At 36.5% G+C, this 13,960-nt stretch overlaps 2 protein-coding genes and 1 long non-coding RNA gene across 4 annotated transcripts in view; 1 reads left to right on the forward strand and 2 right to left on the reverse strand.

The window, feature by feature from the left end:
* Nucleotides 1-13,960, reverse strand: part of LOC120330489 (uncharacterized) — a 280,708-nt gene that overhangs the window by 181,110 nt on the left and 85,638 nt on the right. The window lies entirely within an intron of this gene.
* Nucleotides 239-2,515, reverse strand: LOC120330363 (uncharacterized). Of its 2 annotated transcripts, none has more exons than XR_013475364.1 (3): nucleotides 2,414-2,515; nucleotides 2,046-2,179; nucleotides 239-1,400 (listed from the first exon to the last, which is right to left on the reverse strand). It is a non-coding gene; the product is annotated as an uncharacterized LOC120330363 (long non-coding RNA). The 2 variants fall into 2 exon arrangements; XR_013475363.1 differs by having other exon boundaries at nucleotides 2,408-2,473.
* The window catches only part of LOC120344081 (uncharacterized), a 32,702-nt gene continuing 23,330 nt past the window's right edge, over nucleotides 4,589-13,960 (forward strand). Inside the window, exon 1 of the mRNA XM_078112623.1 lies at nucleotides 4,589-4,607. The gene's annotated coding sequence lies outside the window, so the exon portion shown is untranslated. The remainder of the gene's footprint in view (nucleotides 4,608-13,960) is intronic.

A 13,960-nucleotide genomic window follows, 5' to 3' on the forward strand; every position in this document is an offset into this window, starting at 1 on the left:
GTAAAGCTGAAAATTGTAGATTGCTAAATGAAACTGGCTTTCCAGAAGTATGTGCACCAAGATGCTGTTCAAAACGTGCTGCTACTATTCTGCCATGATGAAATCTAATCTAAAAGGTTTCTTCTTTTCTCCCAATATGTCGTTATGCTGGCTCCCAATATGTCGTTATGCTGAAATTTTTCGAAATTTCCAAAATAATCTACGAGGAGGCGTAAAATGTTTTTTCTATTTTATTCTCTCCGATACCCATTTTAAATTTATTAGACGTTCAATACCGGTGTATTAGCAACTGAAAAAGATAATTGTTCAACTTTTTAGTGATTTTAGTGGAAGTACAAAACCAATTTTAATTATCATATATATTTTCCTTAAAAGTGCCAAAAAATGCACTATGTTTGGTATTAAATATGGCCAGTTCAAAACGTGCTGCTACTATTCTGCCATGATGAAATCGAATCTATAAGGTTTCTCCTTTTCTCCCAATAGTTAGGTTAGATCGATCCAGTATCACATGCTGAGTCAGTAATCCTAGAAACATGGTGCAGGGCTGAGAACGTATGTTGGGGTGTAATTTTTTGACCAGATCTTGGAGGCATGCGATCTCCTTTTGTAACATAAACATAAATTATGCAAAAGGTTTCACTCCGGTATGAGTTCGCTCATGCGCACGTAAATTTATTAAATCTGAAAAACTCTTTTCACATTGTGTACAAGAATACTGTTTATGCTGTTGTAAACTAGACAGTTGTGAAAAACCCTTTTCACATTGTTTGCAAACATAAGGCTTCTCTCCAATATGAATTCGCTCATGCCTATGTAAATGAGATAATCGTGAAAAACACTTCCCATATTGTTTGCAAACATAAGGTTTTGTTCCTGTATGAGTTCGCTTATGCTCTTGTAAATGAGATGATTTCGAAAACCACTTTCCGCATTGTTTACAAACATAAGGTTTCTCACCAGTATGAGTTCGCTTATGCACATTTAAATGCCACTCTGATTTGAAATTCTTTCCACATTGTTGGCAAACAAAGGTTTCATCTCTACTGCTGGTTTGTAAATTTGACCCTGGTAACATTCAATCGCACACAACTGATTTTCCAGTTTCAGCTTCATCACTCAAACCACTTTCTCGACATTTTTCTCCGCCCCCTCTTTGTAAAGAAGTTTTACTGATAATGTCTTTTCCGTAACGCTTCTCAAGAGTTGGTAAGCTGACTATTTCCCACAATGTTGTTGGTTGCATATTCGCATTAATCTCCAGTTCCATCATTAATATGCAAAAACATATGCTTTTCCAAACTGGGCCTTGATGGAAAGTTTTCATCACAGATAAGGCAGGGAAATACGTTTTCGGTGGAGTCTATGATTTCGGTAAAATTTTCCATAGTTAGGAATATCTGAAAAATCATTGTATTTTTTCCTATACTTTGCACCACTGACTATCGCCTACACTAAAAACGATCAAATATATGTACACAAAGGCCAAAACGAAGTAGTGGTAGGGTGACTCTACGCGGAACTCTGGGAATATTTGATACCGTTTGCAGGTATGTATGCAATCTGTCTACTACCAGTACGTAGTTCGCAGTCTTCACCTGAATGTCAAAAAGCAACAAAAGCGCCACAAGTCAGTCACCAAGTGTTAAATTTTTAATTTGGATGATGTCATTCCACACAAAATGACGAATCTCACAGATAATAATACTAATAAATAATAAAAGTAATAGCTTTATAGCTTTACTTTAATGGCTTTATAGCTACAAATACTATCTTTGAACCTTTGAAAATTTCAAAGCAATCGGTCCAGTCGCCATTGAGAAACGCTATTTTTCCACAACAGAAGAAAAAATACTACAGTAACAATAACAAGAGCATAATTAGTTTAACTACAAAACGATCCAATGTAAACTTATACAAACAAAAAGGTTTTCTAGAGAATATACATTATTTTTCTCAACAGTTGAGCCTAAAAATTATGAAAAATCACATTTCTATAGACCTAAAACACCGCCGTAGAAAATGCAAAAAGACGAACAACTCACCAGGTCTCTCTGTAGCCGAGTTGTCTCTGGTGGGTTGTCCGCCTCCCCTTCACACTGTCCTCATCTTTCTTGACTTCTATATTAAGTAAATCAATGTTTGAGTATTTGGAGAGCTGCTTTTATATTCGAATTACCTGATTCCAAGACAAAAGATCAACTTGACTCACGTATGCAGAAAGAAGTCAAATGTATAACTATGGTACGATTTTTTTTTTGTGCCAAATAAATTTCAATGCCCAACGGAATTTTCACTTTATCTTAAATACATAGTTTTTGTTTCCATGTTTTTGTTTTTTAATTTAAATCCTATTCCCCCCAATACATATGAATAGGAAAAATCAAAATACAGACAAAATTCATACCATTACCACGATGTCATTAATTTAATATAATCCAATATATGCCCAAAACATTGAGTTAATCCACATGCAATCCACTCAGCAATTAGTTGTATATAATTTTAATTTACTGGCAATCAGTTTATTTTTAATTAGCATGAAAAATATAACGAGAATACAAAAATCACACAGAGAATATGGAAAAATCCACGCTTTTGTATTGGGATTTTCCTATTCGCCATCTATGTTCCATAGTTAATACATCATCCTCTTATGAAAATGATGTACAAATAACATACTTTCAATAATTTTCACAGTATGGTGCTGCATATAAACTTACATCATGATTGACCTATGTATAAGATCATGCATGTGCTCATATAACAATATTTCATTTCTTTCGCTTGCTTTTAGTAAATTTAAAATCCCTACCAGTTTACACTTGAAAATTGAACGCATACTACTTTTCATTTTATCTATTTCATCATATTTTACTGAATTTCGATATTCCCAAATTGTTGATTTTCCGCATATTATTGTGATTAATTTTGATTTGCAAGTATTTTGATTAATATCTATGCAACACCATTGCCAAAAATCAATAGACCAGTCACATTCTAAAAATAAATGACACACAGTTTCTTCAATATTATTTAAACATAGAACACATATTCCTGGTTCATCAATGAACCAGTGTTTTATTTTATCTCCTGTGGGCAACCCAATATGAATTATCTCCCAACATAACTCTTTATACTTGTTTCCAATATTTTTTTCCATATTTTACTCCAATTAATTGCCTTAGTTAGGTGTAATTTATTTAAGATGTATTCCTTATGGTTTTTCAAAAATGTATCATTTTTCTTACTTTGTAAAACCCTATAAATTTGATTAGTGGTTAAGTCTTTCGACCCATTGTACCTATCGATTAATATTCTTGTTTGACCAAATTCCCTATTCTTTGATAAAATCTCTCTCCATTCTATTGGAAGTGCTTCTCATATTTTCCGTAATTCATTTTCGCACTTATTTATCAAGCATTTTTTTCTTAAAGCACTTATTGCAGAGTTTTCTAGCTGGGGGTAGACTCTTTTGGAAATATCGTACAGTGTTTTGCCAAAGATATCACTACGGTACTATTAGACTCTAGTATTTTTTTATGTAAAATTAATTCTACCAGGAAAAAATTACATCAGGCATAAAATAAATTAAATGGGTCTTCGGGTCTTGACTTCCTTGTGTCTTTGTTTTGTAATGAATATCTGGCAGTATTTTTTAAAAATTAAAATTTTATTATTACATCTGTCATTGCTTAACTTTCTTGTTTCTTTCCGTAACAATGGTTAGTCGACCACATCACAACCAAAAGTGCTAATTGATCCGTCGCGCAAACATTTCAAAAATAACTTTGAACAGTTGATTTGTGTTCAGCAGTATGATAGCGTATGTTTGTCACCAAGGGTATTCATATGGAGGAGAAATAAAGTGAAACAGTTGCCGACGTTTCAAATTTATATACATACGGTACTTCATCAGAGCATGATATGCGAATGACAATAGCGCATATATCGCAAGAAAAAAGTTATCACGGTGTAAAAATTAAATTTTGTGAAATCTCGCGACTATACCAAACAGCATATAATTAAATGATTAAAACAAAACTGTGTTTGGCGCAGCGGTGTGGCTCAACGGGCTAAGCGTTAGGAATACGCTCGCCATCGCAGGTTTGAATCCCATGCAGGGATGGGTATGTGCGAGAGGATTGCTGGACTCCTCGCCGTCGTTGGGTGGTTCATGTACCCGCTGGTCGGTTACGGCTTCCTCCACCACCAAGTCCATGCTTCCGAAAACGGACAATACAACTAATCCCATACCCGACTTGGAATGGTAACCGGACGAGAGGTTGTGGTTCGCCATATGGATAAGCCGTCTTATCGGCTTTCCTCTCCCCCGGGATAAATATGTAAATCCTATCCTATTTTTATCCAGATGTAATTTTTCCGCGTAGGAGTAATTTAAAAAATCCTGAACAGTTGTTTTAGCGACACATTCACAGCTCTATCCCAATATTGTGAGATATGTTAGGTTGCTCCAGTGTTTTGGATTTAGGAAATTCGTATATGAAGGCAGATCACAGGTATCTTAAACACCCAATACAATGATTTATGCAATACAGAATGCAAAAAAGACGAGAAAGTAGTCTGAGCCGGAGTTACCTGTACAGGTAGGTACCGGTACCGGGGTCTGGTATAGTTTAGTACCACATGTACTTCTAGTTGGCCTGGCTAAACAATTTTTGCATATGTCATTCCTAACCCCCACCTGACTGAGTCACCCAAAAATTACGTCATTTTAAGTTTTTAACGTCACTGTGGCGTAATAAGGCCCACCAGAGTATGCGAATGATCGTCCAAAACGCGCAGACGATCACCCGAAATCGAGCAAGCTCTTTCTCTTGTTTTCTCGTCACAACGACAGGAGAGACATTGCCGGCCTTAGCGAGTTCGTTATCGGCGGCGCAGATGCCATCTCGGGCGATCGTAATTATACTTTGGCAAGCCCTATGACGTGATGGTGACGTCGTAGTGGTGTAATTTTTGGATGGCATAGTCAGCTGAGGGTTAGAAATAACATATGCAAATTCGTTATGCTACGCCCACTGGAAGTACCTGTGGTACTAAACTATACTAGACCCCCGTACCGTAAAAGCAGGTAACTTCGGATGATTTCACTATATTATGAACAATTTCTCCGCCGTTTATTGTTCAATTGAAGCCAAACTTGGAATATAATACATTGAAGCCTTTCTCTTCACGATAAACTCGGTTTCATATCATTCAATACCTTTTTTCATTCAAATTATTGACTTTATTTGTCTGCAGATCTGTATTCCAAATGTTTCTAACTTCAGATGGCCACTTTTCGTTTTGCGTCACTTCGTCGTGAGAGAGAAATGTCTGCGTGATCAGTGACGCGTTATAACGTCGCTGCGTAGAACTTACGATGCCGTGATCCGTTTTGCGTGTCGCACACTGACGTTCATCTATGACGGCCGTTTTATTTTTTTCCGATTGTTAATTCTTTCGGGTCGGCGGACATTGAAGTTTTATATATCTGGTCAATGACATTAGCAGCATGCTTAATGTCATTGATCTGGTATACCCGTGCGTTTACGTCGGCAACAGCTCTTGAAGACAAGAAGGACTGATTTCATTATCTTATGTGTTGGCTTTGATCTTATCACTGTTTGTATATTATTAATCGTTCGAGTTTAAAGCGACACCGGGATGGAGATATTTATGAAGACTATGATTGACGTTCTTATGCTTTGCACCTGCGATTGCACGAATCCTGAATTTTTATTTATAATAATAATTGGATAAATCGGCCGTTATGCATTTATACTTGTCATAAGGCTTTTGGTCCTAATTATATATAACTATTTCCCTCAAGTTTTAACGTTTTTTTTTTGGACAAAACAATAACCGGACGGTTATTATAGCTAAAATCGTTACCGACTAACTCACAATTTTATCTACGGAATTTGCGAACACAGCACTTTACTCGACGATTTTGACAGTGTCACGCCATAATTATTACCGCTAAAATGCTTCAAAATACAACGCATGTAATAATTTATGATAATTTTGCCCAGCGCTATTTCTGACATTTCGCAAAACTAAACCATTTACTTCTGACTATTCTTAATTTCATGAAAGTGCTAGATGTTGCTAATATGATCGTTTTAATACAAAACAAAAATGAGACAACGTGGGACAAATGAAAATAAAAAAAAACAGACGAATAAACTAAGTCGTAAAAATGGAAGTGGAAAACCAATTTTAATACGAAGCAAAAATGAAACGAATGAAAATAATAATAAAACGAATGATGAATTACGATAGGTAGTAAAAAATGGCAGTGGAAATGAAAAACAATATGGAACGGTGTAGCTTGTGGCTCGTGTTCATAATTCAGATATAATGTATTCACAGGCAGATAGACAAAGTTAAATGACATGAAACGGATAAAAACGCTAAATAGAAACTTTGATACTCTTTTCTTCATTTTGCGACCTGCTACTGAGTGCACCTGAGTTTCATGCTCACCTGTGCAACATTCTACGCTTAAGATATTATCATCGTAAACATACATACCTTATCATTGTGATAGTATAGATACGCGTAACTGGCTGTTCATTAGCCTTACGTATCAACAACATCTATACGTTCGGAGAATGAATGCAAAAATATTAACGCACAAATTTGATGTGCAATAAACGGATTCACAATGAATAAACAGCATATGACTGGGGCTATAATGAAGTTTTTGTAGGATTTGGTGACTAGGATCAGGTAGGAGCTTTCACTTTATATTTAACTACACGTGGCGCCACATAGTCTGGCGTTCAAATGTCGCAGCGAGCTACGCAATGTGACGTCGGCGTTAAATGGAGCGAAATTGAATCACGTTGTTGACGTCACGTTCAGCGTAAGCCTCGTAACGTCGATATTTTGACGAAATTTTTAAATCAAAATAATATATTTTACTTGAATCGCACACGACATCTCGTGATCACTGTAATTTTCCTTGTACATTGTGTATGCGCTCTAGCGATTGACGGTCTTTTAGTGAAGTTAGCGTCGACAGAATTCGCTATGTTAGCCGCTTAAAAACAAGGTGTCAATTTTTGGATAAAATGTGATTTTTTGTGTCAAAAAATAAATAAGATTAGGCGATTGAATATGATAACAGATTTAGATATATAAGGACTCTCTATAGAAACTGCCAGAAGCAAAATATGACGAAATTTAGTCAAGATATAAACGATTGAAAATTTCATCCAAAGTTACAAACCATCCGAAGTTACCTGCGTTTACGGTACCGGTAGGAACTGCAACTTATGTAGCCACAAGCGGTACGGTACCGGTACCGTAAAACCGGCTAACTTCGGATGGTTTCACTATACTTCAATCAATATCTCTGCCGTTTGTTGTCCAATTCGCGTCAGATTTGGAATATATTACATTGATGCAATTCTCTGCACATGCAATTAATTTTCTCGTCAATCGGATCGTTTTTTCTATCTTAATTGTCTCATTTTTCACTACACCACTAAATATCTAACTTCGGATGGGGAATCACCTCCATGCGTCACCGCAACTCGAGCGAAAATTGCGTGCGCGAAGATAAAACACGCTTTACGTCGTTGCGAAAATGCCAGATGTTCAATCCACGTCGCGAGTGGCGGTGATAATGATGACCGTTGGATTTCTGGTGCGGCACTTTCAAGTTGTTTTCATACTAAAATGTCTCGTTTTATTTTCTCTTATCGTAACTTTAGATCCGAATATTCACCGATCATAGCCGATAATGTTTGGATAGCGAAGTCGCACGATAAATATTATTGAGCATGCATATGACCGGATTCTTTACTAAATTGACCTATTAAAATGTCCGCCGTGCATAAATCACGACAAAACACCGATTTGGCAAAAATTACTTTAGTTAAATTCATTAAACGGAACTCACTTGCAAGTGTTGCAACAATGATTCTTGTTATTTATCGCTGATCATATATTTTTATATTTACGCAACATTTCTTGACTGCTTACAATTTTTCTATTTTAAACCATGCTGCCGTTCCAAATGGTGGAATTTGAATCGACAAATCGAACGAAAATATTCTTCGTTAATTGCCATTTCAATAAATTTAATTAAATTACATTTCCAACATTTGACGGCATGAATTTAAGATCTACAGGAAACTGTTGATGTGTATATTTTAGCCGATATTGATCCAATCGAACAAAATATCGCTGTCATTTTCAAATATACGCCAACATGACGTCGTCTTCGAAGCGAGCGACGTCAGGGTGACGTCGGTTCAATGTGTGCGTCAAATTCTATTATTTTGATGTAAAAAGAATATTTGAATTTTAATTGTTTCTCGAGTCTCCTGCGACATCTCGCGATCAGTCTAATTTTGTATATACATTGGTAACACCCTCTATCGAATGACGGTGTTTTGACGAAGTTAGCGTAGTTAGAAGTCACGATTTGAGCCGCTCGAAAACGGAGTGTCAATTTTTTGCTAAAACGTGATTTTTCAATCAAAAAATAAATAAAACTGCGCAATTGATCATGATAACAGATTTAGATATATAAGGACTCAGTATAGAACCTGCCAGAAGCACAATATGCCGCAATTTGGTCGAGATATAAACAATTGAAAATTTCATCCGAAGTTACAAGGCATCCGAAGTTAGCCGGTTTCACGGTACCGTAAACGCAGGTAACTTCGGATGGTTTGTAACTTCGGATGAAATTTTCAATCGTTTATATCTTGACTAAATTACGTCATATTTTGCTTCTGGCAGTTTCTATAGAGAGTCCTTATATATCTAAATCTGTTATTATATTCAATCGCCTAATCTTATTTATTTTTTGACACAAAAAATCACATTTTAGCCAAAAATTGACACCTTGTTTTTGAGCGGCTAACAAAGCAATTTCTACCGACGCTAACTTCACTGAAAGACCGTCAATCGCTAGAGGGCATACACAATGTACAAGGAAAATTACAGTGCTCACGAGATGTCGCGTGCGATTCAAGTAAAATATATTATTTTGATTTAAAAGTTTCGTCAAAATATCGACGTTACGATGCTTACGCTGAACGTGACGTCAACAACGTGATTCAATTTCGCTCCATTTAACGCCGACGTCACATTGCGTAGTTCGTGCGTAACTCGCTGCGACATTTGAATGGTCACATTGCGTAGCTCGTGCGTAACTCGCTGCGACATTTGAACGCCAGACTATGTGGCGCCACGTGTAGTTAAATATAAAGTGAAAGCTCCTACCTGATCCTAGTCGCCAAATCCTACAAAAACTTCATTATAGCCCCAGTCATATGCTGTTTATTCTTTGTGAATCCGTTTAAAGCACATCAAATTTGTGCGTTAATATTTTTGCATTCATTCTCCGAACGTATAGATGTTGTGGATACGTAAGGCTAATGAACAGCCAGTTACGCGTATCTATACTATCACAATGATAAAGTATGTATGTTTACGATGATAATATCTTAAGCGTAGAATGTTGCACAGGTGAGCATGAAACTCAGGTGCACTCAGTAGGAGGTTGGACCACATACGAGTAAGTCGCAAAATGAAGAAAAGAGTATCAAAGTTTCTATTTGGCGTTTTATCCGTTTCATGTCATTTGACTTTGTCTATCTGCCTGTGAATACATTATATCTGAATTATGAACACGAGCCACAAGCTCCACCGTTCCATATTGTTTTCCATTTCCACTGCCATTTTTTACTACCTATCGTAATTCATGATTCTGTTTTTTATTATTTTCATTCGTTTCATTTTTGTTTCGTATTAAAAATTGTTTTCCACTTCCATTTTTACGACTTAGTTTATGCGTCTGTTTTTTTTATTTTCATTTGTCCCATGTTGTCTCATTTTTGTTTTGTATTAAAACGATCATATTAGCAAAATCTAGCACTTTCATGAAATTAAGAATAGTCAGAAGTAAATGGTTTAGTTTTGCGAAATGTCAGAAATAGCGATGGGCAAAATTATCATAAATTATTACATGCGTTGTATTTTGAAGCATTTTAGCGGTAATAATTATGGCGTGACACTGTCAAAATCGTCGAGTAAAGTGCTGAGTTAGTCGGTAACGATTTTAGCTATAATAACCGTCGGGTTATTGTTTTGTTCGAAAAAAAAACGTTAAAACTAGACGGAAATAGTTATATATAATTAACATTGAGCATGCTGCTAATGTCATTGACCAGATATATAAAACTTCAATGTCCGCCGACCCGAAAGGATTAACAATCGGAAAAAAATAAAACGGCCGTCATAGATGAACGTCAGTGTGCGACACGCAAAACGGATCACGGCATCGTAAGTTCTACGCAGCGACGTTATCACGCGTCATTGATCACGCGTCACTGATCACGCAGACATTTCTCTCTCACGACGAAGTGACGCAAAGCGAAAAGTGGCCATCCGAAGTTAGAAACATTAGGAATACAGATCTGCAGACAAATAAAGTCAATAATTTGAATGAAAAAAGGTATTGACTGATATGAAACCGAGTTTATCGTGAAGAGAAAGGCTTCATTGTATTATATTCCAAGTTTGGCTTCAATTGAACAATAAACGGCGGAGAAATTGTTCATAATATAGTGAAATCATCCGAAGTTACCTGCTTTTACGGTACCATGTCTGCGTTTTCACTTTTCTGCCCTGCCTGTTTTTCACAGTTAGACAGTGCTAACTTTTATTATGGTACAGTAAGTTGTCTTGGGGTGTCGTGTAGTTTTGTACCTAACTTACTTATAGTGGGCGTAGCATGACAATCTTTTGACATGGCAATCCTATCCCTCACCTGACCACGCCATCCAAAAATTACGTCACGTCATAGAGCTTGCCAAATACTCGTACGATCGCCCAAAATGGCATCGGCGCTGACGATAAAAAACTGATTAACGTCAGCTACCGTAAAAGCAGGTAACTTCGGATGATTTCACTATATTATGAACAATTTCTCCGCCGTTTATTGTTCAATTGAAGCCAAACTTGGAATATAATACAATGAAGTCTTTCTCTTCACGATAAACCCTGTTTCATATCAGTCAATACCTTTTTTCATTCAAATTATTGACGGTATTTGTCTGTAGATCTGTATTCCAAATGCTTCTAACTTCGGATGGTCACTTTTCGCTTTGCGTCACTTCGACGTGAGAGAGAAATGTCTGAGTGATCAGTGACGCGTGCTAACGTCGCTGCGTAGAACTTACGATGCCGTGATCCGTTTTGCGTGTCGCACACTGACGTTCATCTATGACGGCCGTTTTATTTTTTTCCGATTGTTAATTCTTTCGGGTCGGCGGACATTGAAGTTTTATATATCTGGTCAATGACATTAGCAGCTTAATGTCATTGATCTGGTATACCCGTGCGTTTACATCGGCAACAGCTCTTGAAGACAAGAAGGACTGATTTCAAAACCCAAATTAATTTTATTCTGATTTTTATCTTATGTGTTGGCTTTGTGGTCTTATCACTGTTTGTATATTATTAATCGATCGAGTTTAACCCTTTCCGTGAGGTGGGCACGTATACGTGCCCACGACAAAACTCCCTAGATTGCGGCGGGTACGTTGATGTACTCCACTGTTTTATTTAGCAATCGGTCGCAAACTCTTGGTCTAGTTTTTCCGGGTTTTAGTTTATTGATAAGAAGTCTTCTTCGAGATTAACATAAGCGACGGTAAATCTCGCTTTCGTTTACCATGGGAATTTTATTTGCGGCAGAACGAGGGTGTGTTTTTGAAATTTATGCAAATTTCGGTGTTTTTTGGGTGGTAATAGAAGACATATTATCTCTTCCATCTACCAAAGTATTTTGAGTTAGATAACGAAATTGCTACAGCAATATTATGCTATTGTTTGCCAACCAAGAAGCGGTAACAGTAAAGGATTTAGCGAATATTTCTATTTTTTATCACGGTTTGAAGTTTCAACACCCAAGAAAAAAAAATGCCTTTTCTCTATCCGGTTTGTGACTCAGACCACCCCTTTAAAAAAAATTTTTTTTTAATCGCCAATTGCAAGCTCTTCAAATAAGCTTTCCAACGAGGCGTCAGTGGGCAGCAGAGGATCATTACTTTTTCGTTAGTCGATCGATTAGTTGTGGGGATACAAATGCATAAAGTCGGCGTAGCAAATACGGTTATTTAATAAAAAATAAAAATTGCATGGGAAGGGTTAAAGAGAACGGTGATATTATTATCGACACCGGAATGGAGATATTTATTAAGACGATGATTGACGTTCTTATGCTTTGCACCTGCGATTGCACGAATCCTGAATTTTTATTTATTATAATAATTGAATAAATCGGCCGTTATGCATTTATACTTGTCATAAGGCTTTTGGTCCTAATAGCGGGTCGGACGCTAATTATATATAACTGTTTCCCTCAAGTTTTAACGTTTTTTTTTTTTTGGACAAAACAATAACCCGACGATTATTATAGCTAAAATCGTTACCGACTAACTCACAATTTTATCTACGGAATTTGCGAACTCAGCACTTTACTCGACGATTTTGACAGTGTCACGCCATAATTATTACCGCTAAAATGCTTCAAAATACAACGCATGTAATAATTGATGATAATTTTGCCCATCGCTATTTCTGACATTTCGCAAAACTAAACCATTTACTTCTGACTATTCTTAATTTCATGAAAGTGCTAGATTTTGCTAATATGATCGTTTTAATACAAAACAAAAAATAGACAACATGGGACAAATGAAAATAAAATAACAGACGAATAAACTAAGTCGTAAAAATGGAAGTGGAAAACAATTTTTAATACGAAACAAAAATGAAACGAATGAAATTAAAAAAAAAAAACAATGATGAATTACGATAGGTAGTAAAAAATGGCAGTGGAAATGGAAAACAATATGGAACGGTGTAGCTTGTGGCTCGTGTTCATAATTCAGATATAATGTATTCACAGGCAGATAGACAAAGTCAAATGACATGAAACGGATAAAAACGCCAAATAGAAACTTTGATACTCTTTTCTTCATTTTGCGACTTACTCGTATGTGGTCCAACCTCCTACTGAGTGCACCTGAGTTTCATGCTCACCTGTGCAACATTCTACGCTTATAATATTATCATCGTAAACATACATACTTTATCATTGTGATAGTATAGATACGCGTAACTGGCTGTTCATTAGCCTTACGTATCAACAACATCTATACGTTCGGAGAATGAATGCAAAAATATTAACGCACAAATTTGATGTGCATTAAACGGATTCACAATGAATAAACAGCATATGACTGGGGCTATAATGAAGTTTTTGTAGGATTTGGTGACTAGGATCAGGTAGGAGCTTTCACTTTATATTTAACTACACGTGGTGCCACATAGTCTGGCGTTCAAATGTCGCAGCGAGTTACGCAATGTGACGTCGGCTTTAAATGGAGCGAAATTGAATCACGTTGTTGACGTCACGTTCAGCGTAAGCATCGTAACGTCGATATTTTGACGATATTTTTAAATTAAAATAATATATTTTACTTGAATCACACACGACATCTCGTGATCACTGTAATTTTCCTTGTACATTGTGTATGCCCTCTAGCGATTGACGGTCTTTTAGTGAAGTTAGCGTCGGCAGAATTCGCTATGTTAGCCGCTCAAAAACAAGGTGCCAATTTTGGGCTAAAATGTGATTTTTTGTGTCAAAAAATAAATAAGATTAGGCGATTGAATATGATAACAGATTTAGATATATAAGGACACTCTATAGAAACTGCCAGAAGCAAAATATGACATAATTTAGTCAAGATATAAACGATTGAAAATTTCATCCGAAGTTACCTGCGTTTACGGTATCTCTCTCCTATCGGGATCATTGCGACAGGAAAACGAGAGAAATGACTGTTCGATTTCGGGTTCTCGTCTGCGCGTCTTGGGTAACAGTTCGCATGGTTTGAAGGGCTGTATTACGTCACTGTGA

Source organism: Styela clava, chromosome 5 (genome assembly GCF_964204865.1).
Source record: "Styela clava chromosome 5, kaStyClav1.hap1.2, whole genome shotgun sequence".
In the NCBI taxonomy this organism is placed as follows: Eukaryota; Metazoa; Chordata; class Ascidiacea; order Stolidobranchia; family Styelidae; genus Styela; species Styela clava.